Raw genomic sequence first — 27,678 nt, forward strand, 5'->3', positions numbered from 1 at the left:
CGCTGTGATGTTCGGGCAGAAGAAAGCTAATGAAGCTCCTGAACGATCGACCAGGAGGGAGAGAACATGCCAGTCAGGCATGTGTCTCTGCCAAGGTCCTACTCGAGTGTAGGACGAGCTCCTGACAGTCTTCACCATTCCCCCCCCTCCTCTGCCCAGTCCCTGACACACCCACCCCTGCTTTTTAGGCTTTGTGTTCACTTTACCGTTTTAAGAAACCAGACTTCTTTCTTTGCATTTCAGTTACGTGCAGTGAGTTGTAAATCTTTGTATAAGATTTCTAAAATAAATGAAACTTGAGAAGTCTAACAACAATAACAACAACAACGTGAGAGCAAGACAGATCTCACACATACAATGGGGGGGGGGGAATCACTGTAGACTTTCTGCCTCAGGAAATATTTTTGCCCCTCCCCTGCATATATGGTTGATGTGGTGAGAGAAGGGTTGAAAAGATCAGCACAGCTTGTCTGGAATCTGTGTGTGACTGCTTCATGCGGTGAACCACTTCTCAATGAAGAAACTGAATCTTCCCATCTAGACTAGTGGTTGATGTCAATGAATGTGAAAAAAGGGTTAATTGACCATGAGCTGGCATAAATTATTCCATTCCAGTACAGCTGCAGGCATTTTGTGATTGCCTTATCTGAGTCCCTGGCAAGTTTAGAATGTATCACTGAGTAGATAAAGGCTCAAGTTACAACATTCAGTGTTGGGGAGAACATGAGAATCTGTTGGAGATTGTTGGAATGATCCTGTGAAAATGTGGGAGACTTTGTGAAGCATTCATCTGATGGAAGTTGGACAATTTGCAAGACTTCTGGACTCAGAGAGCTCTGGCAGTTGCAGGACTTCATTAGCAACTGGATGTCACATGTGCTGTGTGGGCTCTGTCTCAGCAAGGACTCTGTAAGCAAAGAACCCTCTCTGGGTTCAGAGATTGAAGACTTTTTGTAGCAACTGTTAATAGTGTGTGTGTAGTTGTGTTTGTATTTGCCATCTCTGCTACACAGTTACTTCCTGTGGTGAGCTTAACAACTTGACTGAACTTCCATGGACACTCAACAGCTGAATCCTCCTGGGCAGGAAGGATTATAAAGGGTTCCCTGCTTCAGTTTAGCCTAGGTCTTTCCTAAATCTGTTGAGTTTATGTATCCTTGGTTGGGCTTTGGTGCTGACTTCTGACTTGCCCCTCAACCTTGCTTCCTGGTGTGTCCTTTGGTCCTTGAGGTGTTTGTGCAATAGAAACTCTTTTCCACCCTCTGGGTGTGGTTCTGCCCATGGCTGAGTGGGAGCCTGTTGCAACTAGTCTTGCTAGAGTATCAAGTCCTAGCTGCCGTACATAAACAAAGTAAACTATTGATGTTCTCCTGACTCCTGCTTCCTGGTCTTTGTTGTTGTTGTCTAGTCGTTTAGTCATGTCCGACTCTTCGTGACCCCATGGACCAGAGCACGCCAGACACTCCTGTCTTCCACTGCCTCCCACAGTTTGGTCAAACTCATGCTGGTAGCTTTGAGAACACTGACCAACCATCTCGTCCTCTGTCGTCCCCTTCTCCTTGTGCCCTCCATCTTTCCCAACATCAGGGTCTTTTCCAGGGAGTCTTCTCTTCTCATGAGGTGGCCAAAGTATTGGAGCCTCAGCTTCAGGATCTGTCCTTCCAGTGAGTACTCAGGGCTGATTTCCTTCAGAATGGAGAGGTTTGATCTTCTTGCAGTCCTTGGGACTCTCAAGAGTCTCCTCCAGCACCATAATTCAAAAGCATCAATTCTTTGGCGATCAGCCTTCTTTATGGTCCAGCTCTCACTTCCATACATCACTACTGGGAAAACCATAGCTTTATCAATATGGACCTTTGTTTCATGGTTTCCTCACACAGTGAGGATCCTTCCCAAACCCTATGGGCTTGTTCTTTAATTCCCTGTCTCTGGCTCCTGGTTCACCTAAGGCTGCTGCCCAGGTCCCAACCCTGCTGGTCTGAACTAAAACTAGAACTCTGTAGGGTGCTGGTGAATGAAAAGCCTAGTGCATGTAGCCTGTGTTCCTATCCTTTTAAGACATTTGTTTGATTTGGGGGGCGGGGAGAGTTGGAAATTTGGGTAACTACACCAAGAAGATTTTTGGGCTTGTGCACTTCTCAGACTGCTTGCATATAATCAATCAATCAATTAATCAATCAATCAAAGCAGGAACAGAAGAGAGAAAGTTTGTGTCCTGGAGCATATTGACATGTTTTCTTTTGCTAATGTGTTTGAAGGTATGTGTTGAGTTCCAAAGGAATGCATCTAGACAGGATGTCCCTGAAGGGAGCTGTTATTTCATAAAACAAAAGTCTATGTGTTTCAGAGCTGAAATGCATCATTATATTGATACCCTCAAGCATTTGACTTTTATTGAAGAGAATTGTTCACAGCATGTTAAAGCTGTGTCTGTATGTTTCCTTTTATTGTGTCTAAATGGATTCTGATGCATCAATACAACCATCAAAAGAACTGCACAGTAAGGATGAGTGAGTGATGCCTTACCAATGGGTTGCCATACTAAAGGATCGATTCCTGCATTGTACAGAATGGACCTCCTGATAAGATGACATCTGCAGGATGCCCTCTCCTGAAGGGTACAAAAACTGGTTGGGTATCTTTGGTGATCACTCATAGCCGAGTAAGATTATCTTCCATGAACACAGTCTTAACAGTAAGTCCGTAAGTGACTATGGAGGCCAATTCTGGATCCACAAGTCCTTCCACAGTGGGGACATTGGTTTCCCAACGGGAGTTGATCACAGTGAGGGTTTGCCAAATGTGCCTTCCTCTTAGCACATTTCTCCCTTTCATCCTGAGTTCAAGTGTCTTCACAGGCCATGACACCTTTAGTAAAGGCTATTTTCTAATTGGAGCGCTCGCAGGCCAGTGTTTCCCAGTTTTTGGTGTTTATACTACATTTTGTATAGATTTGCCTTGAGAGAGTATTTAAATCTGTTTTGTTGACCACCAGCATTACTCTTTCCATTTTTAAGTTCAGAAAAGAGTAGTTGCTTTGGAAGACAGTAATCAGGCATCCGAAGAACAGGACCAGTCCAATGAAGTTGATGTTGATGGTTGAGTATATAAGCGGCAAGGCAATATCTTAGGTTTCCAAACTGAGCCATGTTGCTTAGGACTTTGCAATTTTGGTGACTGGAGCCACCACTATTTCTCTATCTGGTTGAGCTTTATCATGGTGGGACTTATGGAGCCAAGGTTTTGAAATGTTACACCCGATCACCACACCTCTTCTACATACAATGGGTTTCAACCCAAATCCTTTCGGGCTTCTCTCAATGGGTGATTTAGCTCACATAAGGCTGTAGGGATCTTTTTACAGTTCCTTGGTTGGCAAGACAAACCCTGTGCTTTTGATATTTGCTACATCATGGCTTTTGCATTTTTAAAATGCAGGCTTCCAGAAATCAGGGTATTCTCTCATATGGCATTTCTACATTGAAAATAACCCCACCCAGATGGATTGTTTTCTGTTTGTGAGAAGATTTGTCTCTGCATTGCTTCTGATGAAGTTAACAAGACAATTGCTTTTTTGAAATTTGAAATATTATTCAGGACTGAATTAGATGAATTAAAAAATAAGCTCTGTTTCCTTCCCATTCACTACACTAGGGAATTTAAAAATGGCTAGAACAACAAATGTTATTGTTTATAGCAATACAGTATGGGCACAAATCACACACCTACAAAATGAAAGACATTACAGGGATGCTGACTGGAAGTAACTTTCCTAAATTTTGGACATTGTAGATTTGGTCTGGGGCTGGAACAGAAGCTCCACCAGAGTGCATTAAGCTTCCCAAAGTCTAGGCAGATACATCCAGAAAGGTTCATGCAGGGCCCCTTTAAACTTCAATTTAAAAATGAATAATGGAAAAGTCTATAACTGTTTCATTTTCGACTCAAACTGGATTGAATTTGCAGGTATGCTCACCCCTTCTGTGAGGATGAAGTCTGCTAAATTTGAAAATGATAGCTAGAGTGGTTCTTCTTCAAGGGCAGACTTTATCACTGTGAGGTGAGTACAATACAATGGAAATATTATATTATCACAGACTCTGTATACTGCAATAGGAACCATAGGGAGGCAGGGTGGTAGTGAAGGAAACACGGATCATCTTCATAGTTTTCTAGATTCAACTCATCTATCCACGTTTTCTTCATTTCCCCTCTCCCCTATTCACTATTGAGAAACAATTATAATTATAACTTTTTTTCATTATTCCTTTGACAGAAGTGCAGTGAATGAAACTGGCAATCATGGTAGCCCACCCAGAGCGAATAAAATCTGCCAGATTAAAAGCAAATAGTGGGTGTAACATCTATGCTAGACAACTTAAACAATAATTTATTTTTAAAGCAGCATCCCTAATATGTTTATCTCTGCCAGATTTGGATGAAATTTGCAGGCAGTTATCCCTCCTAAGGTACTGAGCCTCTGTAAATTTCAGGTGGATAGGCACAGTGGTTTTCCTGTAGAGCGATACATTGTAGTTTTGAGGATCTGGGCAATTCCTCTCTTTGAGTTGTGTGTGTGTTTATTAAAAAAAAAAAATCTTTTTCACAGAAGTGGATGAAATTAACAGGTAGGGAAGTCCCTGCAGCAGAACTGGATAAATCCTGCTAAATAGGTCCAGGGACTTTGTGTTGAACAGCTTTAGAATGTGAGTTTGTCCCCTGGAAAGGTTGGTTCAAGGCATTTTTCTGTCTTGAGTCATAACAACACACCCTCATCCAAGTCAAGGAGCATAGTGTCTGAGGAGGCCCAATTATTATTATTATTTGGCACCAGAAGCAGAAAACCCCCCTAAGTATCTCTCTTGCTCCCTGGCAGTAAAAATGCAGTTCTGAATTAAGCAACAATTTGCTGCCTTTCCTTAATGTCCAAAGCCATTCTATCTAACAGTAGGACTGGCTTGATCCCCATTTCATACTGAACCATAGAGATACACTCTCAGAGCTGGTATGTCAGCATTTACCAGAATGTAGCAGTAAGAATGCTGTCAAACTGTCCCCACTGCTCTTAACACCTTACACCAGTGTTCACTCTCTTTAAAGTTATTTCAGGCTGGGGACAGAAATAAGAGTTAGCTTCATAGAATTTTGTGAGAAACACTGCTTATCAACTGCTTTAGCCCATGCTGTGTGAAAATACAAAGGAACACAATGCACACTTCTAGTTATTTCCTGGTTCCTCTTTTCCCAAATAAAGCTGACCATTTATTGTAATAACAGACATTTGTTGTAATAATAATGGACTACCTCTTCCAGATAGCCCTCAGAAAACTGTATAATGAGACTCCCTGGTAGGATTGTCCTGAGATAATTTAAAGTTTGCCTTTAGCTGGCAGCTGTCTCCACACTTCCTAGTTCCCAATCCCTTCACTCAGAAAGTTAGAGAAAAGGATGTCCTTGAACACCAGTCATTATTGACGAAGATGCCGCCCTATGCGCTTCATCACCTGGACGGTTAAGTCCAGTCAAAGGTGACTATGGGTGCGGCGCTCATCTCACTTTTCTGGCCAAGGGAGCCAGCATTTGTCCACAGACAGCTTTCTGAGTCATGTGGCCAGCATGTCAAGATTTCAGGGAATTGCGATCCTTCCCCCGGTGGCAGTCAAAAAGCAGATAACCAAAAAGAGTTATTACCATATAATTTATTCAGTTTTCACACACAGAGAGAAAGCAACACTGTCTCTATTAAATAATGGCATTGCTCCAAGTAAATCCCAAACCCCTATGTATCCCTTATTCTGCGTCATCCCTGCGCCAGCTGAACTGAGCTTTCTGTTCTATCACTCTCAGTGCCCATCTACATCTGGGAGGGGGGGTCAGGAATGCTCTCCAAAGACACTGAGTCTGCCATCTTACTCTCCCCAGCTTCTTCTTCTTGCTGCTCCCCCACTATTCCCCAGTTTTACCCCTCTGCAGCCTTTAAACTATGCCCTTCTGCAAACCACTGTTCTAAATCTATACTGTCCTCCTCTTCTCTGGAAGGTGCAGAGAGAGCGAGGAGTGGCTCCCTCCATTCCTCCTCAGTCCAGCTCCTGACATAACATGACTAAACTGCTACTGGTGCACGAAGGACTGTGACAATTGCCAGAGCACTTAAGGACTACTTCTATTAACTGGAAATGTCTGGGCTGTTGAGCTTTTGTCTCTCACCTCTTTTTTCTCAGCAAAGGGAAGGTCTCATTTCCTTTCCTGCAGTAATGAGGGTGATTCATACAAAAAAGATGTACACAATCGACAGTCTAATCAGCTGGTGATTTGCCTTTTAACACTTCTGTCCTCCAACTAGAGAGAAGACAGAAAGGCTGTTCAGTTTGCATTTTAATGTGAACCTAATTAGCACTTCCTGGAGGGAAAAATGTGTGAGCTGAAACACGGCTGTGCTTTGAAATCTATACTTTTGTCATTTTTTTGAAGTGGGTGTCCAAATAAATTATGTGTACACAAATGTACATACTGTAGTGTGAAACAACATATATTTCTGGAGGGGATGCAAAAATGCATAATATTAGGGAAATTGCCTGCAAAAAATGTGCATGTTAGGCAAAACTGCATACAAAAATGTTTCCATTTGTAGAAATGCACACTAAGATGCTAATTTGTGTTTTTGTGTGTGTGTGTGTGTGTGTGTGTGTGTGAGAGAGAGAGAGAGAGAGAGAGAGAGAGAGAGAGAGATTTGTTGGCTGGGAGATCAGGGAATGGAGGCCCTGCTGGCTTTTTTGACATTTCAGTGGCTTTTGATACCATTGACCATGGTATCTTTCTGAAGTGGTTCAAGGAGGTTGGGGTTGAGAGCACTATATATCAGTGGTTTGGCTCCCACCTTCAGGGCCGTTCCCAGAAGATAGTTATGGGAGATAGTAATGGTTAGGCACCATAAGATCTTTCCTGTGGTTTCCTGCAGGATTCCATCTTGTTCCCCATGCTGTTTAAGATCCATATGAAGCCACTGCAAGCTTTAATCAGGAGTTTTGGAGTGAAGTGTCACCAATATGTGGGTGACATCCAGCCCTATCTCTAAGTTCCATCTGAATCAGGAGAGGCAGCTGAGGTTCTAGACATGTGTTTGGAGGAAGTGATGAGCAGGACATGTAACTCAGAGCTCTGCTTTGAAATTTTGAACTGTGCGGCCTGTAATTTGCTCTGTGTTTAAACCACATGGTGACTTGTGGAATGAAGCCTATGGGAACAATCAAGACCAGAGGAAATGGATGTAATTTTAATCTGTTTTAGTATTTTAACTTTTGCATGTTTTAAGGTACAGTTGTGATTCCCCCACCCCACTTGATTTTACTGTCTTAACTTTTTAAAAAAAACACCTTCAGGTTTTTCACAATTCAGTCTTGTATAAATCTTATGAAATAAAGAAAGAAAAGAGTAATAAGAACAGCCTGCTGAATCAGGCCAATGGTGTATCTAGCATCCTCTCCTCACAGGGACCGCTCAGATTCCAGTGGAAAGTCTGCAAGCATGATTCAAACACAGGAGTATTCTTCCCTCCTGTGGTTTCCAGCAACAGGTACCGTATTCAGAAGCATTGCTGTCTCCAACCATGGAAGCAGAGCAGAACCATCATGGCTTGTAGCTGTGATGGCCTGGGACTTGGGCTGGGACTCGGAGCCGGAGGAGTCTCAGTCCACACTGGATCCTCTGCCTCAGGCGGCATGTGAACAGAGTCTGGGGCCTGATCCTGAAGAGTCCCAGTCTGCACAGGTTCCCCTGCAACAAGCACCAGCTGGGCCGAGTCAGGGGCCTGAGCCTGCCCTGGATCCTTTTTTTTTAAAACTGTTTTATTAAATTTGCTTAGTAGCATAACATTATTATATATATTCTATAAACAAAGAATACAAAACACAATTCATTCATACTACAATGCATACCTACATAGCATTAATATATATGGTTTCTGAAAAAGGGCTTACATAAAAAATCCATTCAAAATACCATCCAGTTTACCTTGTATGTTAGGGTTGGCTTCCCCTCTTTCTATCCAATCCCTATGAAAAGCCCATTTATTTGTGATTCTTTGGCATTTGTTTTCCCATCTATCCTCTGCCACTATCTGATTGCACACCCTGGCTCCTGATGTGGGGATTACCTCGTTGCCTTCAGCTGAGCCATCACTTACAGCTGTTCCACTACCAGTTGGGTCAGGGGAGGCTGAGGCGCCCTCTGGGTCTAGTAACCCACCGACATCTCCCGAGCTGCAGAGACTGAGGTCTGAGAGAAGGAGAGACCTGAGTACTCACAGGAGGAGTGCTCGCCTTCAGGTGAGACAGGGAGGTGAGTCACTGGAGGATCAGGACCAGTCGTTACCCCGTCAGAGATAAAAGGCTGCCGGACCCCGCCCCAGGTTGTGGGAGCAACATTGCTGCTTGCTGGAACCTGCTGAGACCTTGTGCCTGACCTAGCCCGGTTTCCTGCCTTGGCCCTGTTGGACTGACTCCTCGTGGAATCCTTGGATTTGGGACCAGACGTGGACCGCGTGGCTTGGGTTAACCCTGGGCCCAGCACAGTAGCCGTGAATAGCCTTGTTTTCTATGAATTGGTCCAATTCTCTTTTAATGTTATTCAAGTACTGTTTCTGAAGCTGTCAGCCAGGACAGAAGGACACTTTCAGCCCCTGGGGCTCAGGTTTTTCACTCCTGTGCTCAGCCAGACATCTTTCACACTGCTTCTGAGGGGGACTTTTTGTTCTTTTCCCTCCGTCAGCAGAAAATCAATCCCAGAAGGCCACATGCTAGCTTCCCAAGAGGAAGTTATGGGAGGTCATAATCGAAGAAAGTACACTTTGTCTTCTTTCACTATAATTGCTTTGATTCAGCTCCGAAAGTGGTTCCTGCAGTGATGTTCTTGTCAATGCTCTAGATCTTCTTCCCCTAGTACCTTTCAACGCAAGAATTCACTGCCCTGTTATCTGATTTTCCATACCCTTGCTGAAACAAAAAATAAATAAATAAAAATGTTTTCACAGCAGTTTGTAAGAGGAGGGCAAAAACTTTTTTTTGGGGGGGTGTCACCTCTTGCCTACTGCTGCTGAGTTTCTTTTTAGGGCAGTTATACAAAACCAGAACTCTCTCTTCTTAAAAACAACAACAACAAAGCTTTTATATCACCAGAGAATAGCATTTTCACTGCCAATTATGTTATACGCCTTCCCAAATGGATGTATTTTCTTGCTTGAGATTTCAAGTTTTCGGCCATTTTCCTTTCTTTTAGGTTCACGCCGGTGGTCCAGCAGTCAAACACCACAGACAGGATGGATACCTCTGTCCTAAGGAGACCTCATGGAGGGGCTGGTCAGATCAGGACAAGGGGAGTGCCAGGAATGAGCCAGCTCCCAGGGAAGGATTGCAGCCAACTGCAGAAAGCAGCTAGGAACAGAGAGGGTTAACTGCCATGCAGGATGAGCATTGGCTAGTGCCAACTCCCCCGCCCCTTGGAATGTTGGTTGATAAGGGAATGGCTGAGAGTGGGCTAGAACGCAGTCAAAGCTCACCAGAAGCACAAACAGGGGAGAAGGAGTTAAGAGACAGCCTCTCAGAGAATGGGGAAATGCAGGAGCTGACCCACTCAGTCTGAGGTCTCGGCGCAGGGAGGGTTCAAGATAGGAAGCAAAACAAAAGACGTATGAAGCAAAAATTCACTTGCTTCTGGTCATGCCGGAAGCAGTCTTCAGAAGGGTCATCTTGATTGATGATGGCGGAGGCTGTGTTAAGCCATCCGGAGCTGTTTGTTTTGACAATAAAGCATCCTTTTTAATTAACTATGCTCCCTGTGTTCTCAAGCCAGGAGGAGCTCAAGGAGTTTCCTGCTGGTGATTCCAGAGAGGGACCCAGCAGGTTGGGGTGTGCTGCACCAGGGGTCTGCGAATCATGAAAAGCACTCAGGCAATGAAACTGTGGATGAGGCATGCAGAGGGTCCCAGCTGGCTGCCACATCCACAGTCTTGATTCTGACTCAACCTCTGCCCCTTTTGTACACACCATCTCTGCTGCCTCCTGGGCCACTAAAGCCTTCACCTTTGCTCATCAAGGAGGTGTCTCATTCTCAGCCTGGCTCCAAGTCAGCACTCTTGCCTCCCCTAGAGACACCTAGAGACACAAGAGCTGGTGTGAACAGAAAGCTCATGTCCTGCCCATCTGAAGTACTTCCCATTTGCTTGCTCACTTCCAGATGCATCCTGCATACTCTGCTGAAGCATTGCCTGCCTTTGGATCAACGGCTTAGCCTGCTTAGTTCTTCTGTGGAATAGTTGCAGTTGTGATCCTTGCCTTGCGAATGTACTGTACTGATTTGAACAATAAAGTTTGTATCAGAAAACGAAGTTGGAATCCTTCATCCAGCAGGAGCCAGGAAAGGGTCTCCAAACTCCAAAAAGAAGTGGTATTAGAGATTTCCTGCAGAACTTTGCCTCAGCCATGCATGAACATAAACCGTGATAGATTCTAAATTTCAGTGAACGTCATCAGAGTGATTTAGTCATTGAGATGTGTCATGAAATTGCAGAACTTTCCTGGAGTCAAAAACCTTCTTGTCAGATAACAAAGATGACCATCCTGTTTTTCAGCACCAATAAACATTGCCCTTTTAAAAGAACAAGCCACCCACATGCGTTCAGTCCATTCCTCTGACAATAAATAGATAAATGGTTGATGAATTTGATGTGCACACAAAGAGAACAAAAGGGCAAATGCAGCACATCATTGCCGAACATATGAACAGAAGTGGAGAAAAATCAGAATTATTATATATGAGGTATATCAGGGAGATTAAAAGCAAACAAAAACAAAGCAGTGTCTAGGAAATGTTAGGCACAGTCTCTTGAGTGCAAAACCAGCAGTCAGCTGGAATCAAGCCATGGTTTGGTCAGGTACCCATGCAAGGTACCACAAATAATGGGAGATAGCAATTCCATAGCTACACTATGGCTTAGAATAAAGACAATGCCTGCTTCCTGTGTTACATGCATGAAGTAGGAAACACACAATTTAAGAGACAGCAGGACTGCACTACTGGCCCCATCCCTGATGAAGCACAATTCCCCCCCCCCCCCCTCGTCAGCTGCACCCTTGATGTCCAGGAATTAGGCATGGATAAAGGTTCACCCCATTCTTAAGGAAATCAGCCCTGAGTGCTCACTGGAAGGACAGATCCTGAAGCTGAGACTCCAATACTTTGGCCACCTCATGAGAAGAGAAGACTCCCTGGAAAAGACCCTGATGTTGGGAAAGATGGAGGGCACAAGGAGAAGGGGACGACAGAGGACGAGATGGTTGGACAGTGTTCTCGAAGCTACCAGCATCAGTTTGACCAAACTGCGGGAGGCAGTGGAAGACAGGAGTGCCTGGCGTGCTCTGGTCCATGGGGTCACGAAGAGTCGGACATGACTAAACGACTGAACAACAACAACAACAAAGGTTCACCCCCTTGCCCTCTCTAGCAAAAGCCACAAGTTTAATAAATCTACAGGCCCCTATCGTTAGACAGAGTAAGACAGATGCCCCAGGCAGCAATGAATGGGCAACAGGGATCAGCAGTGAGAAGACAGTAAGAGCTGTTCAACAGAGGAACAGTCTCCCTCGGGTGGTTATGGACTCTCCTTCCTTGGAGGTTTTTAAGCATCTGTCATGGATGCTTTAGCTGAGATTCCTGCATTGCAAGGGGTTGGACTAGATGACCTTAGGGTCCCTTCCAGCTCTACAGTTCTATGATTCCATGATGGTGCTTTGTGCACCACACAGCCTGCCCTGTGTCTGCTAAGCTCGGCTGCTGTCCTCAGGTTTGGCAGAGTTCCACGGCCAGTGCTGAATTAAGGTTCGGCACTTAGGCTGTTCACCTCCTGGACTTGGGAAGGGGTGGTGGGGTTATCTTGTCCTTCAAATAGCAGATTAAATTGGAACCTCAGGTTAAGAACAGTTTCAGGTTAAGAATGGACCTCCGGAACGAATTAAGTTCTTCGCCAGAGGTACCACTGTAATTAAAATACATTCTAGAATCAGTTCAGAATCAAATTAATGGCAACCATTGGGTTAGAGTTCTGTGAAGATTACAGAAGGAGAGAGGGGGTCAGACTGTGCCTTGGCCAAAGGCCTGACGGAACAGCTGCATCTTGCAGGCCCTGCAGAAAGATATCCCACAGGACCCTAGTCTCTTGTGACAGAGCGTTCCACCAGATCGGGGCCATGGCTGAAAAAGCCCTGGCTTTGGTTGAGGCCAGCCTAACCTCCCTGTGGCCCAGGATCTCCAAGATGTTTTTATTTGAAGACCATAAGGTCCTCCGTGGGACATACCAGGAGAGGTGGTCTGTAGGTACAAGGATGGCTACTTGAGCAGGGAAAGGCTATCGTTAGTCAGGCCAGTGGTCTTGGCCTCTGACAAAGTCAGATGTGATTGCTGAGTATAAGAGAACAGCCTCTGAACATTTTGCCTCCTAACCCCAAGTGGGGAAGGGAGAGAAAGATGCTGATCTCTCATGGTTCCAGGCTTTGCAGCTTTCAAGGTGGTGGGTCTCGAAATGCCAACTGGGAAGTTTTCGCGGGGTAATGGTCATGAGCAGCTTGCTGGTGAGAAAAAGATGAGGGAGACCAGAAGTAGGACGATGCAGCAACACTGCTAGAAACCGCTATGGAGGAGGAAGATGCATGAGATGGGAAGGAGTGACAGAAGTTACATTAATGGCTGTGGTGGAAGAGAGACTCCTGGGAAGAAAAGAGAATCAGAGAGAAATTATTCATTTGCTGAATGTTTAAAATGTTTTAATCGTTGCAGCTTAGGAGCAGCTCTCATTCCAATGTGTTATTCAGCACAGCAGCTGCTTCAACATAATGAGCCGTTTGCATGTGGAAGCTCAATGGGCAGCTAGGGTGGTTTTCGCAAGGCCAACACAAACATGTAAAAAGAAAGGTGCTTCAGGCAGTATGGAAAAACTGCCTGAAATGCATAATGTGCTGCTGCAGACCGGTATTTCTGGTAGCAATTTAAAGTGGCCTCAATCTAGTAGCTGCAAAACATAAATAAATAGTGAAAACAACGAGAAGAGGCAGGAAGAAGATATTAGAGATATTCTTCAGAGGTCCAGACTATGGGGAGCCCAGAAAAGTTAATAATTAACAATTCAGACTGTAATTTGGTTGGTTTTTTATTTTAGTTTATTGTTTTTAATTGGATTATGATGTGGATATGTTGATTGGCTATTTTTATTGGAAAATCAATAAAAATGATTTTTTTAAAAAAAAAAAAAAACCATAAATAAATGGGCCCTTAGAATCTTGGAATTGTAGAACTGGAGCCATCTACTCCAAGCCCCTGAAATGCAAGAATCACAACTAAAGAATCTCGGACACATGGCACTCCAACCTCTGTTTAAAAACATCCAATGGAGGAGAGTCTGAGACCCTCTGACATAGTTGTTCCACTGTTGAACAACTCTAACCTTCAGAAAGCTCTTTCTAGTCTTTGGTTGGAACTTTGGCTAAGTTCGTAATTAATATTAGAAAGCATCCTGGTTTAGCAGGATTTCAAAAGGAATGGAATGCATGATAGACAAAATCCATGAAACAATCAAGAGATGGAACAGGGGAAATTGGGTCACTCTTAATGAATGAATCTTCCTTGGATAAGTTCTATTGTTCTTAATTGACATAGATATGTTTGCTACTTCTTTCTTTGGGGCACACTTCCTAGATTAACATTTCAGATGTGCGGAGCACCCCTGAGATGTAGAACATGAAATGTAAGCAACAAACCCTCACACTCTGTGGAGTGGATGAGAATTCCAGCAGTACCTCAAGGGGAACAAATGTTATTGACAATTGTTTCCATCAGTCCTTGGGAACATGAAGCAAACGGGGGGGGGGGGCAGGAAAGGGGGAGGAACATGGGTTGTTTCAGGGTAAAGAGTTGTGGAGGTGGTTTTGAGAAATAGCTTAATTGGAACAACAGGAGAGAAGGGAATAAAGACGACAGCTGAGCTATCAGATGGGGAAATGTTGTTTTAAAAGACCTGAAGGAGGAGATGAGAGAACCCAAGGTGGATCTCATGTGGCAAAATTCTTTTGCATCTTCTTTTGGAGCTAGAAAAGACATTCAAAATAATGGGTGGAGAAGCAATCGAAATGGAAATGGGGAGACAAGAGAAAAGGTTGCTTCAGCTCAACTGTACTTGGGGTTGTTGGTTTTTTTCAACAGGATTTATATACCGATTAAACATCTGGGGGGCTGCCCTTGAAGACTGCCCAGAGGCTACAACTGGTCCTAGTTTGGTAAGTGGGGCAGCTGATGGGACCATGAGACCCTGGTGCTGAAAGTACTTGCTGCCAATGAGTTACTTGGCCCAATTCAAGGTCTTGGCAATGACCTATAAAACCCCAAAGGATGGCGACCCCAACATGGTACCTATAGGTATGCACACACCCACCCTTGGCATCTGCTAAGACCCCATCTGCTAACTACCTATCATTAAGAAAAGAGTTTTTTTGTTGAGGGTGGTGCTTTTTTGAAGGGGTATTTTGTGTCTCAGTTTTATTTCTTGGGGGAGGGGTCTGAGCTGTGCCTGTTTTCCTTCTGTGAAATGGGAATGTAATGGTACCCATGACAGTTTCTCAAATCCCCAAAGTAATTCTGGGGTTGGGAGTCCCCTGGATTATGGCTTGTCCCTGAATACCCTGAACTGGAGAATGACAGTTTGACAGGTCTGTTGCCCTCACGCTTGTAGACTTCCCAGAGACATCTGATTGATCACAGTGGAGGAACAGATTTCTGGACTCCTTAGGCATTTGGTTTGATACACCAGTGCCCTTCTGATATTCCTAGTCATCAAATGTAAATTTCTGGCATTGCCTTAAAACATCCTTGCTTAGGGTAGCACTGTGGATGACTTATCATCTATTTTTAAAACAATGTTGTATATTTTAATAAAGTGAGCTTTATTGTGTTCTGTTCTGAGCCCCAGGTGTAAGCCAGGATGGGAACTAACATGACTGAAAACCTGATAAGAACTGACAGCGAGCTCTCCTGAAACGTATTTTTTTCAAGAGATCGGGAGGTAGCATAACAATGTTTTAACTCTCTTCTCTGCCAAACCAGGCCTGTTGGACCCAGCATTGACAAGGACATGCCATGTTCATTTAGGAGTCCCAGAATCAGATGATAAATATAATTGGCAAGGTGTTCAATTCCGTAATCTTAGCTGACTGCAAGATGTGATTGCATCCCAGGTGGAGTCACTATGCTCATTTTAAGGCTTATCTTCTTCCGGTACTTGCCAGTTTGGTGTCTGAGCCAATTAAAGAGAACTGCAATGTGCACCAGCCAAATTTAGCACATCTGATGCATTATTCTTTCTTGGATTGAAAATGGCAATGCATGCTGTCGTGCTGGAGTGAGGCAATGTTTTGTGTACAGAGCCCCCTCCCCACCCCCAAAAAAGATCCTCACTTTGCATATTCACTGTTGGGATCAGAACTGCCAAAGTCACTGAAATGGTCTGTCTTTGCAGTGGTGATGATGTTGTTGTTGGAGTTTCTTCTTCTTCTTCTTCTTCTTCTTCTTCTTCTTCTTCTTCTTCTTCTTCTTCTTCTTCTTCTTCTTCTTCTTCTCCTCCTCCTCCTCCTCCTCCTCCTCCTCCTCCTCCTCCTCCACCTCCTCCTCTCTGGCAACCCCCTGCGAATGAAGACATTTCATCTCCTTCATGGGTGCTGAAAATAGTGGCAAAATAATCATTAGCACATACTCCCAAACTTTGCTATTATATTGGAGGATGGCTATATAAAGCCTCCATTTTCAGAAGAGGAGGAGGAGGAGGAGTTTGGATTTGATATCCTGCTTTATCACTACCCTAAGGAACGTGGGTGGCACTTTGGTCTAAACCACAGAGCCTAGGGCTTGCCGATCGGAAGGTCGGCAGTTTGAATCCCCGCGATGGGGTGAGCTCCCGTTGCTCAGTCCCTGCTCCTCCCAACCTAGCAGTTCAAAAGCATGTCAAAATGCTAGTAGACAAATAGGTACCACTCCAGCAGGAAGGTAAACAGCGTTTCCATGCGCTGCTCTGGTTTGGCAGAAGCGGCTTAGTCATGCTGGCCACATGACCCGGAAGCTGTATGCCAGCTTCCTTGGCCAATAAAGCGAGATAAGCGCCGCAAACCCAGAGTCATCCGCAACTGGACCTAACAGCCAGGGGTCCCTTTACCTTTTAAGGAGTCTCAAAGCAGCTAACAATCTCCTTTCCCTCCCCCTCCCCCACCACAACAAACACTCTGTGAGGTGAGTGAGGCTGCAATACTTCAGAGAAGTGTGACTAGCCCAAGGTCACCCAGCAGCTGCATGCTGAGGAGTGGGGAATCGAACCCAGTTCACCAGATTACGAGTCCACTGCTCTAAACCACTACACCACACTGGCCCTCAGAGGCAATATGCCACCAAATACCAACCTCAGAGGCAACCATGAGATGCATCTGTTATGGGCTTCCTGGAAGCATCTCATTTGCTGTTGAGGAAAGCTACATGCTGGAACCATAGAACTGTAGATATGGAAGGCACCCCAAGAGTCATATATTCCAACCCTCTACAATACAGGAACGTGAACTAAAGCATCCATGACAGACCGACATCTAACCTTCAAGGAAGGACAGTACACCAGCTTCCAAGGGAGTCTGTTCCATTGTTGAACAGCTCTTACTGCCAGAAAGTTATTCCCGATGTTTAGTCAGAATACCCTGTTTCGTAAGCCATTTACGGGGGGGGGGGGGGGGTGTTCCTACCCTCCAGAGCAGGAGGAAACAAGCTTGCTCCCTCTTCCATGTCATAATCTCTTTAGTCATGTCATATCTCCTTTCAGTCTCCTCTTTTCCATACTAAACATACCCAACTCCCTCAACTGTCCCTCATAAGGCTTGGTTTCCAGTCCCTTGATCATCACGGCTGGACTAAAAGGACATCCACACTGACCCCTCAGCCTTCTTCTTATATTATCCTGTGGGGAAAAGCTGTCTCACGACCTCTTGCAAAGGAAAGGGCAAAGCCTAAATAAGGCTGCTCTATCAGCTCAGGGCCATTTTGCCCCATGAGCTTCCCACCTGCCCACCCTTGGGTTAGAGCCTTCACTGAGAAATTTGGGGTCACAGGGTTTTGTTCCCTCGCAACCTGATTGGCACTTGGTTGGGGTTTTTCTGCCTTTCCTTCAGTGAAATTATGGTCTTCCTTTGCTAGTCGAAGAATGTTGCTTGTATGAGGGTAGAAATGGCATTGGGAATGATCAAACATAGTATAGGGAGTCCTGTAAGAAGCCTGAGGGCACTGGCAGAGGAAGAGGAGTGCGGGGGGAACACATCGCCCCCGGCAGCACGATCCCCAGGGTTTTGTGTAGATTTGCAATTTCATTGTTCTGTATGGGACAATGACAATAAAGATATCGTATCGTATCGTCATCGTGGCTGACCCCCCCACCTGCGCTGGGCGCCACGATCCTGCAGGCGGTGCGCCCCACAAGCAGGGCACACGCCACGCCCCCAGGAGACATGGCAGCCCCGCCCCCGCCTACTCTCCACCCCCTGGTGCTGGAGCATGAAGCTCCGCCACTGCCTGAGGGGAGAATTGACCATGGCACCACAAGCTTAGGGTATCTACCTGGTTGGGATCTGCACCCTGGTCAGTCAGTGAGACCTTGCTTGTCCTACGGCAAGGTTCAACACTGGCCAACTTCCATGGAGCAGGCTTGGAGTGGTCCAAACCCAGCGGATTTGGCTTGATTTTATCCCACCACTATTGTACAGTGGTACCTCGGGTTAAGTACTTAATTCGTTCTGGAGGTCCGTTCTTAACCTGAAACTGTTCTTAACCTGAAGCACCACTTTAGATAATGGGGCCTCCTGCTGCTGCCGCGCTGCTGGAGCACGATTTCTGTTCTCATCCTGAAGCAAAGTTCCTAACCCAAGGTACTATTTCTGGGTGAGTGGAGTCTGTAACCTGAAGCATCTGTAACCTGAAGAGTATGTAATCCGAGGTACCACTGTGCAGTCTTGTTATTTTGCTGCTCTCCTGGGTCACAGAATGCACCTGCCTGGGCAATAAGTAATAATAATAGTAAGCATCCTTAACTTTATCCCATACATGAAAGCCTAAGTATCTCTTCCTCAGCTGTGCTATGCTCTGTCTGTTGCATATTCTGTTGATTGATTTGAAAAGCCAATATATTGTTTGTTCTTTGGGCTACAAATATATCTTGTCCTATAATATGTTCCCAACGGATCAAAATATACCTCTGCACTGTGAGCAACAGCAGTGTGTGCCCAGAATGATGCCTTTGTGTTCAGGCATGCAGTATGTGCATTTGTAGGTGTGTACGTGCAGGCGAGCCACATCTGGCTCGATCCATGGGCACAGAAGTGAAAATCTCTGAGTGCGTGGAGACAAGTGGCATCTATCCACCCACACAGAGATTGGAAGTTCTCTGCACAGCTGATGCCCTTCTCGTGGATCCAGCCAGAAGTATGAGTTGATAAACCCAAGACTTCAATATTGCAAGAGGCTAAGCCTGCCTTATTGACAGTAATTAAAAAAAGGGGGAAGGCAAACAGATGGAGGATTCATCTTCTTCATATGAAAATGTGCCAGCATTCTCTCCAAAGACAATGAGACGTCGCCTGCTGATGAACCGTGAAACCAATTGCCACTGAACTGAGAATTGCGTTTACAGCACCCAACAGAATAGCCACTGAGATATGTTGTTGTTTGTCTAGGTGAGGGTGGAGTGCTTGTGAGACAGCAAAATCAATAATTGAGTGCTGTCTTCACTATGATTACTCAGATGTGATTTCATAAGTAGGATCAAAGCTCATTTTTTCCACATGTGCTAGCAGCCTGTCTTCGCAGTTAAACTGAAACAAGCATAAAAGCAAATTGGTCTCTTGTTCGCACATCGCCAGCCATCCACTCCTTCCATCTGTCTATCCAGCCTCTTCCTGTTCCATTTCAGGATAATAAGGCACCAAGCAGACCAGTGTCAGAGGGCCCATTTTAAGTATCTCCCAGCATATGCAAGAAATATAAATAGGTGCCAATTGTGTGTTCCTTCTTTGTGCATTGTTACTTTGTGCATTAAGATCTTTTGATAAAGGGCTGTATATAAATTGAATTACGGTAATAATAATAACAATAATAAATTTGAAGGATTGCAATAGGGCAGTTCACTATTTAAAGCCATCCTCAATTCGAAAGGCTGTCAAGCCCAAGGCTGGTTTGAAGATTAAGACCCATAAGAAGGGAGAGCAGGTAGCCACCTGCTGGTAGGTAAAAGGTAAAGGTAAAGGACCCCTGGACAGTTAAGTCCAGTAATGGTGACTATGGGGTTGCAGTGCTCATCTCATTTTCAAGGAAGCCGGCGTTTGTCCACAAACAGATTTCCGGGTCATGTGCCCAGCATCCCTAAACCATTTCTGGTGCAATGGGACACCATGACATAGGCCAGAGCACACGGAAACGCTGCTTACCTTCCAACCACAGCGGTACCTATTCATTCATTCATTTCATTTTTTCATTTGTATACCGTCTTTCTTTCTTACAGTACTCAAGGCGGTTTACAAGCTGAAGAAACAAAAAAATGTACATCTTATAACAATCTAATGCAATGCAAAAATGTGATAATAAAACTTTAAAATAGGCAACCTACATCAAAAAAGTAACATTCAACAATCATTAGAATAATATTAAATAATAATAACATAAAAAAGTTAAACAGAAAACCACTCAACAGTTACAATAAATGATTTCTAAACTATAATCAAAACAATGGCAAGCCACAGTACATAAAATAGTACAATACAAATTGAGAAGCAGAGACTAGAGGGTGGGAGGCCTTGCCTGATGGAGTCTCTCCTCTCTACTTGCACTTTGACGTGCTTTCTTACTGTTAGAATGGCAGGATCTGGAACAGAGCAACGGGAGCTCACTCTGTCCCAGGGGTTCGAATCACCGACCTTCCAATCGGCAAGTCCAATAGGCTCAGTGGTTTAGACCACAGCACAACCCGCATCCCTGTATTTGGCACCATGGCGAGATATATTGCACTTCTATTCAAATGCTAGTTGTTACAGTGGTGCCCCGCAAGACGAATGCCTCACAAGACGAAAAACTCACTAGACGAAAGGGTTTTCCGTTTTTTGAGTCGTTCCGCAAGACCAATTTCCCTATGGGCTTGCTTCGCAAGACGAAACGTCTTGCGAGTTCTTGCGAGTTTGTTTCCTTTTTCTTAAAGCCGCTAAGCCGTTAATAGCCGCTAAGCTGCTAAGCCGCTAAGCCGTTAATAGCCGCTAAGCCGCTAATAGCCGCTAAGCCGCTAATAGCCGTGCTTCGCAAGACGAAAAAACCGCAAGACGAAGAGACTCGCGGAATGGATTAATTTCGTCTTGTGAGGCACCACTGTATTTCTCACTTTGCATCCACACACATAACTTAGCAGATGCTAATTTTATGAAATGCTGCATCATCTTTTTCTGCTGATGTAATTCCTCTTTATTGACAGTGTATAAATGACCACGTAACTTATGGTGGCCTCAGAGAAAACTCCTTCCCCATGAACTGCTTGTTTCTGCAGCAGAAATTTCCTAAATCAAAACCTACAAACGCTCCTGAATTTGCAGTGAAGCGTGGGTGAGAAATGTTTCAAATAAATAAATCATCTCCAAAGCAACACATCCTCCATGTTAAGGGCTTTAATTTAGATTAAAATCCCGGGGTCGTTAAGAAAAACAACAGCATAAAATATGCATTGTTGATAGCCCTGCATGTTCTAGCAGCTTTGAATAAAAAGAGCATCATTAGCAAAACCTGATTTGATATACATTGCACGACTTGATAATCTACTGTTTTCACCCAACAGTGATCCTTGGGCTCCCAAGCACCATTTAATATTCACCATGTCAGTTCTCTTCCACTGTTGCTCTGCTCTTTGCATTACGATGTTTTTGTTTTGCTTCGTTTTGCAAGCTGGCTTCCACTTTCCCAGCTGTTTCAAGTGTAGCAAAGAAAACCCCACAAATTTTTTTAAAGTATATATAAATAATTCAGTTCTAAGCAAGTGTACAACTCCTCTCTCCCGAATCATTTATGTTTATGTTAGAGTTTTGACAGTTGTATAAAATGTCCTGTAAATGAGGCATTATAATTTTCCTCAATCGTTCCCCCTGCATATGTCCCTGTGAGTTGTGGTGGTTTTAAAAACTGCACAATGATCTGATTTGCTCTTTTGGAACTACTCAGGCAACCATCATGCCTCATTCTTAAAAATAATCCAATTGCTTCAGCTGGCAACGTATTGCCAAGTCCAGCATTATTGCAAGGGAGCCCCAAGGCACAAACCAGCATGATGGCTTTTATGTTTTTATGTACTGTATTCAGATTTCTTCTCCATCCCATCCCAAAAGTTTCTGAATGTAAAGTTATTAAACCACTTTGCAAGCCACTCACTATCCACAAAGAGGGCCTAATTCTGCCTCAGAGGCTGAGTCATTCTATCATAATCACCGTGGAGCTTCTTGAAAATGAGATCAGATCAAAAGCCTTAACAGGTTGGAGAACTGGGCCCAAGCTATCAAAATGAATTTTGATAGGGACAAATGTAAGGTTCTGTACTTAGGCAGGAAGAACCAGGTGCACAAATATAAGATGGGGGACACCTGGCTTACTAGAAGTACATGTGAAAAGGATCTAGGGGTCTTGGTGGACCACAAGCTTAACATGAGCGTGGTGCAGCAGCAAAAGGAAGAAGAAGAAGAAGAAGAAGAAGAAGAAGAAGAAGAAGAAGAAGAAGAAGAAGAAGCAGCAGCAGCAGCTAATGCTATTCTAGACTGCATCAACAGAAGTATAATATCCTGATCAAGGGAAGTAATAGTCCCACTCTATTCTGCTTTGGTCAGACCACACCTGGAATACTGTGTCCAGTTCTGGGCGTGACAATTTAAGAAGGATATTGATAAGCTGGAACGTGTGCAGATAAGGCCAACCAAGATTATCAAGGATCTGCAAACCAAGCCCTATGATGAACAGTTGAAGGAACTGGGCATGGTTATCATACAAAAGAGGAGAGTGAGGGGATATATTATGGCTATCTTCATATATCTGAAGACCTGTCACATGGAAAATGGAGTAAGCTTACTTTCTCCTGCTTTGGGGGAATAGGACTCAAACCCCTGGCTTCAAGTTACAAGAAAGGAGATTCTGACTAAGCATTAAGAACTTTATGGCAGAAAGAGCTGTTTGACAGTGGAACAGACTCCCACGAGGGGTGGTGGACTCTCCTTCCTTGAAGGTCTTCAGAGCTTGGATGGCTATTTGTCATGGATGCTTTAGTTGAGATTCCTACATTGCAAGAATAGAACGAGATGACTCTTGGAGGTACTGTCCAACTATGATTCTATGAAAAGTCAGTTGAGGCCTTCTAAGATGGAATATGTCTGGACTATCCTGGAGCTGTGGGTCACAGTACCTGGAAACCAGTCAGGTATCTTTTCTAGGCAACATGATGACCATGTACATACGCAATAGACAATCTTTATAGAATTCTCTCATACCATAACAAGTACAAAATCGTCTGTAAAATTTTATTTTTAGTTTATGAAGCAATTCTATATCCTCCCACCACGCTGACGAAGAATTCTACGAAACAGTAGTCAACATCCGGAATCACTGTTCAATGTTGGACATCATATTTGCTGAATACACAAAGCTTCACAGCTTATCTTTCATCGTACAAAGTCTGGTACCTCGCTTCATTTAAAGATTTTCAGAGATTTTGAGACTAAAAATTTCATTTTGTACTTGTTACTTGAAGGAATTCTATAAAGATTGTCTGTTGCGTATTTGGATAGAAACTGTTTCTCAGGCAGCTAGTCCTAGTCTTTATAACCCTGTACCTTCTTCCAGAAGGCAGAAGCTGAAAGGGATAATTTCCGGGGTGCGCACTGTCCTGCGCTAACTCTGCAGCTTTCTAATGGCACCTGGAAGCATAGATTTGATCCAAGATGGGAAGAGTGCACCCAATTATTCTCTCCGCAGTCTTTACAACCCTGGACAGCATTGTTTTTCCCCTGACCGTGCAGCTCCCAATAATAAGTGGCTGAATATTCCATTTACATTTCCTAAAATCCACAATGATCTCTTTTCCTTATCACAAGAATAATTGTGGAGGTGGGAAGCAAGTGTGTTGTGCAAAAGACCCAAATCTCCTTTAATTGTGCAACCTGAATTGGGCGATATGTGATTGAATCCCACCAAAAATAGCAAGAATCTGGAAGCACCATTGATGTGTGTATGTGTGTATGTTTTCTAGAACACCCTGCATCCTTGTTGAAATGTTCCAGCCATTTGTTTTGTATAAATCCTATACAGGCACCAGGTTTTTGCATGCATGCCTCTCCATCGTCACTGTCTTGCTTTTCTTTTCTTTTCTTTCTTTCTTTTTAAAAAAGATACCCTTCCTCTCTCAGCTCCTTCTTCGCTTCTTCCCCCTGGGTGCCTATGTTGATACATGCAAACCTCCTGCAGGGCCAGATGGCTGGGTTAACACACTTAGGAAATGTAAACGATGGAAATGTCACCCGGATTTAATGAACTGCTGCTGTCTCGCTGCCACGTGTAATTTATTACATTGCATATTGTGACAACCCCGAGGTTTTGCATTTGTCTCTCAGGCCCCTAGCGAAGGCTGGTCTTATAACTTGGATCAGCGTTCTGAGACAACTCCCAAACCCTTTTGCAGGCTCTAAGCCCCAAGAGAGACTCAAGGAAGGGGGCATAACTCAGTGATAGAGGGCCCGATCTGACTGCAGAAACTGCCAGGTTAATAATAATAATTTTAATAATATTAATTAGACCCTGCCCATTTTGGCTGGGGTCAATCCCTGACATCTCCAGTTAGGAAAGCTGGGAAGGTTTCCTGTTTGGAACATTGGAACTCAGCGTGGCTTCTTCTTATTTATTTATTTCATACCTGCCCTTCACCTCTTTTCCTTTCACCTCTCTTACACACCTGTCACCTTGGCAACCTCTGTCCACCCAGGCTCAATATTCCTCTTAGATGGGCACCTTTTTTTTGTCATGTTAAGGCCTCTATCCAAGGTGAGGACCCTGGCTTGGAAGGAAGCTTAGCCTGCAATCTTCAGTACAAGAATTCTTGCCTCCGAAGTGTCAGCAAAACCTTCCATATACTGTGACCTGAGAGTTGATTTCTGAGCAGTGCTGGAGAGAGGCTGTTGCTTTCATGCCCTGCTGATCCAGCAAGATATTTTCAATCGCCATGGCAATGTTAAACACACAAACCATCTGTAACTGTTGAGCCTCTCAAGATGGTTGGATTTCTGTGCCTGGCTCACTTAATATGCCAAGCTCTTTGCAGCCGTTCTTCATTCCATGGAAACTGGCCCATTTCCTTGCAGCAAAACAATTCACATCCTATGGTTTAGAAAAAGAATAAGACAACTTTCCTGTATTGCATGCATAAATGAGTGTCCACACAATTCAAGGGAAAGGAGGGCTGCACCACTGATCCCATCCCTGATGACGTACAACTCCCCAACCCTTGACATCTAAGCATCAGCCATGGGCACAGGTCTGACCCACTGGTCCTCTCTAACAAAAGACACAGGCTTTATATATGTCAGTCAGGACCGGCCCTACTGTTAGGAAGAGTGAGGTTGCCACCTCTGGCAGCAAAGAATGGGAGCCAGGGAGCAGCAGTGAGGGGTTGGAGTTTGGGCACCCTACAACTTGCCCTGCAGCCCTTAAGCTAGGCTGCTAAGCTCAGGTTTTCTAGAGGATGCTGTCCCGTGGCCAGGGTTGAAGTAAGATTCAACAGCCCATCCAATCAGCTTCTGGACTTGGAACTGGGTGTGTCCTTCACTTTGGACAGGGGAAAAACCACCCTTGGGTCAGCCCCATCTATAGTTGTTAATGTTTTGCCACTTACTTTTTGCATGCTCGGACATCCAAGGAGTGAAGTTGCTGGCATGCTAAGGTTTTAAGTGGAAATTTCATGGGACGAGCGAAGCACTCTCTCACTTGCTCTTTTTCTCTGGCTGTCTGTGCCCAGCCCTCAGGATTTTCTTTGAAAGGAATAGAGGGTGTGCAGCTTTAGCCCCTGTGATTTGTGAACAGCATAAACCCTCTGAATTGGCCAGGCCTTCTATAAACACAAGGAGTCTGGCCAATGAAAGCACTACACCAGCATTTCAGTGTTAATAATAATAATAATAAATTTTATTTATACCCCACCCTCCCTGGCCAGAGCTGGGCTCAGGGCGGCTAACACCAGTAAAATTACAATAAAAACATAATAGGGGGGGGGGGACAATTTAAAAGACAGGTTAAAATGCAATTTAAAATGCAGTCTCATTTTAAAAGTAGCCTATAGATGAAAACCGTAAGGGGAGTCCAAATAAAATAATAATCCCGGGTTTTGGCACCAAAAAAACCCCCGAAAAAGTAAGGGGAAGGAAACATAAGGGTCAGACTGAGTCCAAACCAAAGGCCAGGCAGAACAGCTCTGTCTTGCAGGCCCTGCGGAAAGGCCCTTACATTTTGGGGGCCAGTTTCCATCTTTCCAGCTCCAGTCCACCATTTTGCTTCAGAGACCTTAGTGTGTGGCACACATTATCCTGACCTAGGACAGAGCAGTAAATTATAAGTATTAGTGTTAGCATTAGTATTGCTTTTCTGCTGAGAAAGGTGCCCAAAACAATGCACAACGAGGTTGAAGAATCTCAGAACTGAGGGCCAAATGTGGCCCTCCATGCTGTTTTATTCAGCCCTTGAGACTCACCCTCAGCAAGGGCACATCTTTTCTCCTATGGCCAGGCCACATCTCCCTATCCCTGCTCCTCACGCTCCCTGAATGTTTTGTCTCAGGGCTGGCAGACCCACCAACTGTCCCTACTTACGGAAGCCGTCCTAGTTTCTGATTTAATCCCAGAATGCCCCACTTTTCCTTAAGATGTCCCCATTTTCATCAGAGAAATGTTGGAGGGTATGGGCTGGAATGTTCCCTGGAACTGCGGGTAATGTCTCTTGTCCACTCAGATGACAAGATGTGGAATATGGGGCATGTGAAGAAACCACTGACTTTTCCGTAGCTTGAATACAGCCTACTGTACAAAAGTAACATTCAAAAACTTTCCTCCACCCACTTTTGCCTCTGGCCCCACCCACCTCTGGCATGTGGCCCCCACACAGTCACACAGAAGAGAATGTGGCCCTTGCACTCAGAAAGTTTCCATTCTCATGCCTTAAGGGTTTCTGGACTTAGGTTAAAGTAACTACTGTACTCCTCAGCGTGGTTTCATATTCAATATCCTATCAGTCAGACTTTAGCTGAAGTACAAAAAGCTTCCGTTGCTTCCAAAAGATCATTTTGAAATTGCAGGTAAGAGCCAATTACTTCTCTAGTATATCAAGCTTACTAATGGAGGAATCTAAATTACCAGTGTGGAGGAATAAGACAACCTCATTCCCTTGTCTCCTGTACAGAAACATAGTTATTTGAAAGTACAATAGATGCCTTTTTAACGGAGTTGATCATTTTCTAAATGTTAACAGTCATATATTTGCATCTCTTTCTGAGCCAAGTTGCCTTCTAGGGCTTCAATAATGGAATAATATTTTCTTGCTCTAATATCACTTCCCTCTTCCTTTTAGTGCCTTTTTCTGTTATCATTTACATGAAACAAATCAGGCAGATGTGGTTGATTTTCTTTCATCTCCATGGCTTTCATGCTGAAACTATTTCTTTGTGGGGTTTGGCGGGGGGGGGGGGGCGGGGAGGAGGATAGTATCACAATTTTTAAAAATTGTATGACTAGGTCCTTCTAGGTCCATTTTCTGCCCACCCCACCCCTGAATCCCACAGATGTTTGTGGCATTGTACAAGTCTTATACTGGTACGCTAATAATGGTTTCACTAATACCAATGTACTGGAAGAAGCAAAGATCATCACTGTCAAAGCATGCACACGAAAGCTCATACCTAGAACTAACTTAGTTGGTCTTTAAGGTGCTACTGGAAGGAATTTTTTTTGTTTTGACTATGGCAGACCAACACGGCTACCCATCTGTAACTGTCAAAGCAATGAATCATCAACATCAGCTTCATTGGACTGGTCATGTTGTGCGGATGCCTGATTATCGTCTTCCAAAGCATCTACTCTATTCCGAACTTAAAAATGGAAAGCGTAATGCTGGTGGTCAAACAAAAGAGGTTTAAAGGCTGTCTCAAGGCAAATTTTTGAAAATGTAGTATAAAAACCAACAATTGGAAAACACTGGTCTGTGAGCGCTCCAAATGGAGAACAGTCTTTACCAAAGGTGTCATGGGCTTTGAAGACACTCAAACTCAGGACGCAATGGAGAAACGTGCTAAGAGGAGGGCACGCCTGGCAAACCCTCACCATGATCAACTCCCACCCAGAAACCTACGTCCCCACTGTGGAAGGACATGTGGATCCAGAATTGGCCTCCACAGTCACTTACGGACTCATTGTTAAAACTGTGTTTATGGAAGACAATCTTACTCGGCTATGAGTGATCACAAAAGAGAGAAGACAAGTCTTATATATGTTTTTAGATTTATATGATAATAGA

This window comes from Podarcis muralis, chromosome 9 (genome assembly GCF_964188315.1).
Source record: "Podarcis muralis chromosome 9, rPodMur119.hap1.1, whole genome shotgun sequence".
Classification (NCBI taxonomy): domain Eukaryota; kingdom Metazoa; phylum Chordata; class Lepidosauria; order Squamata; family Lacertidae; genus Podarcis; species Podarcis muralis.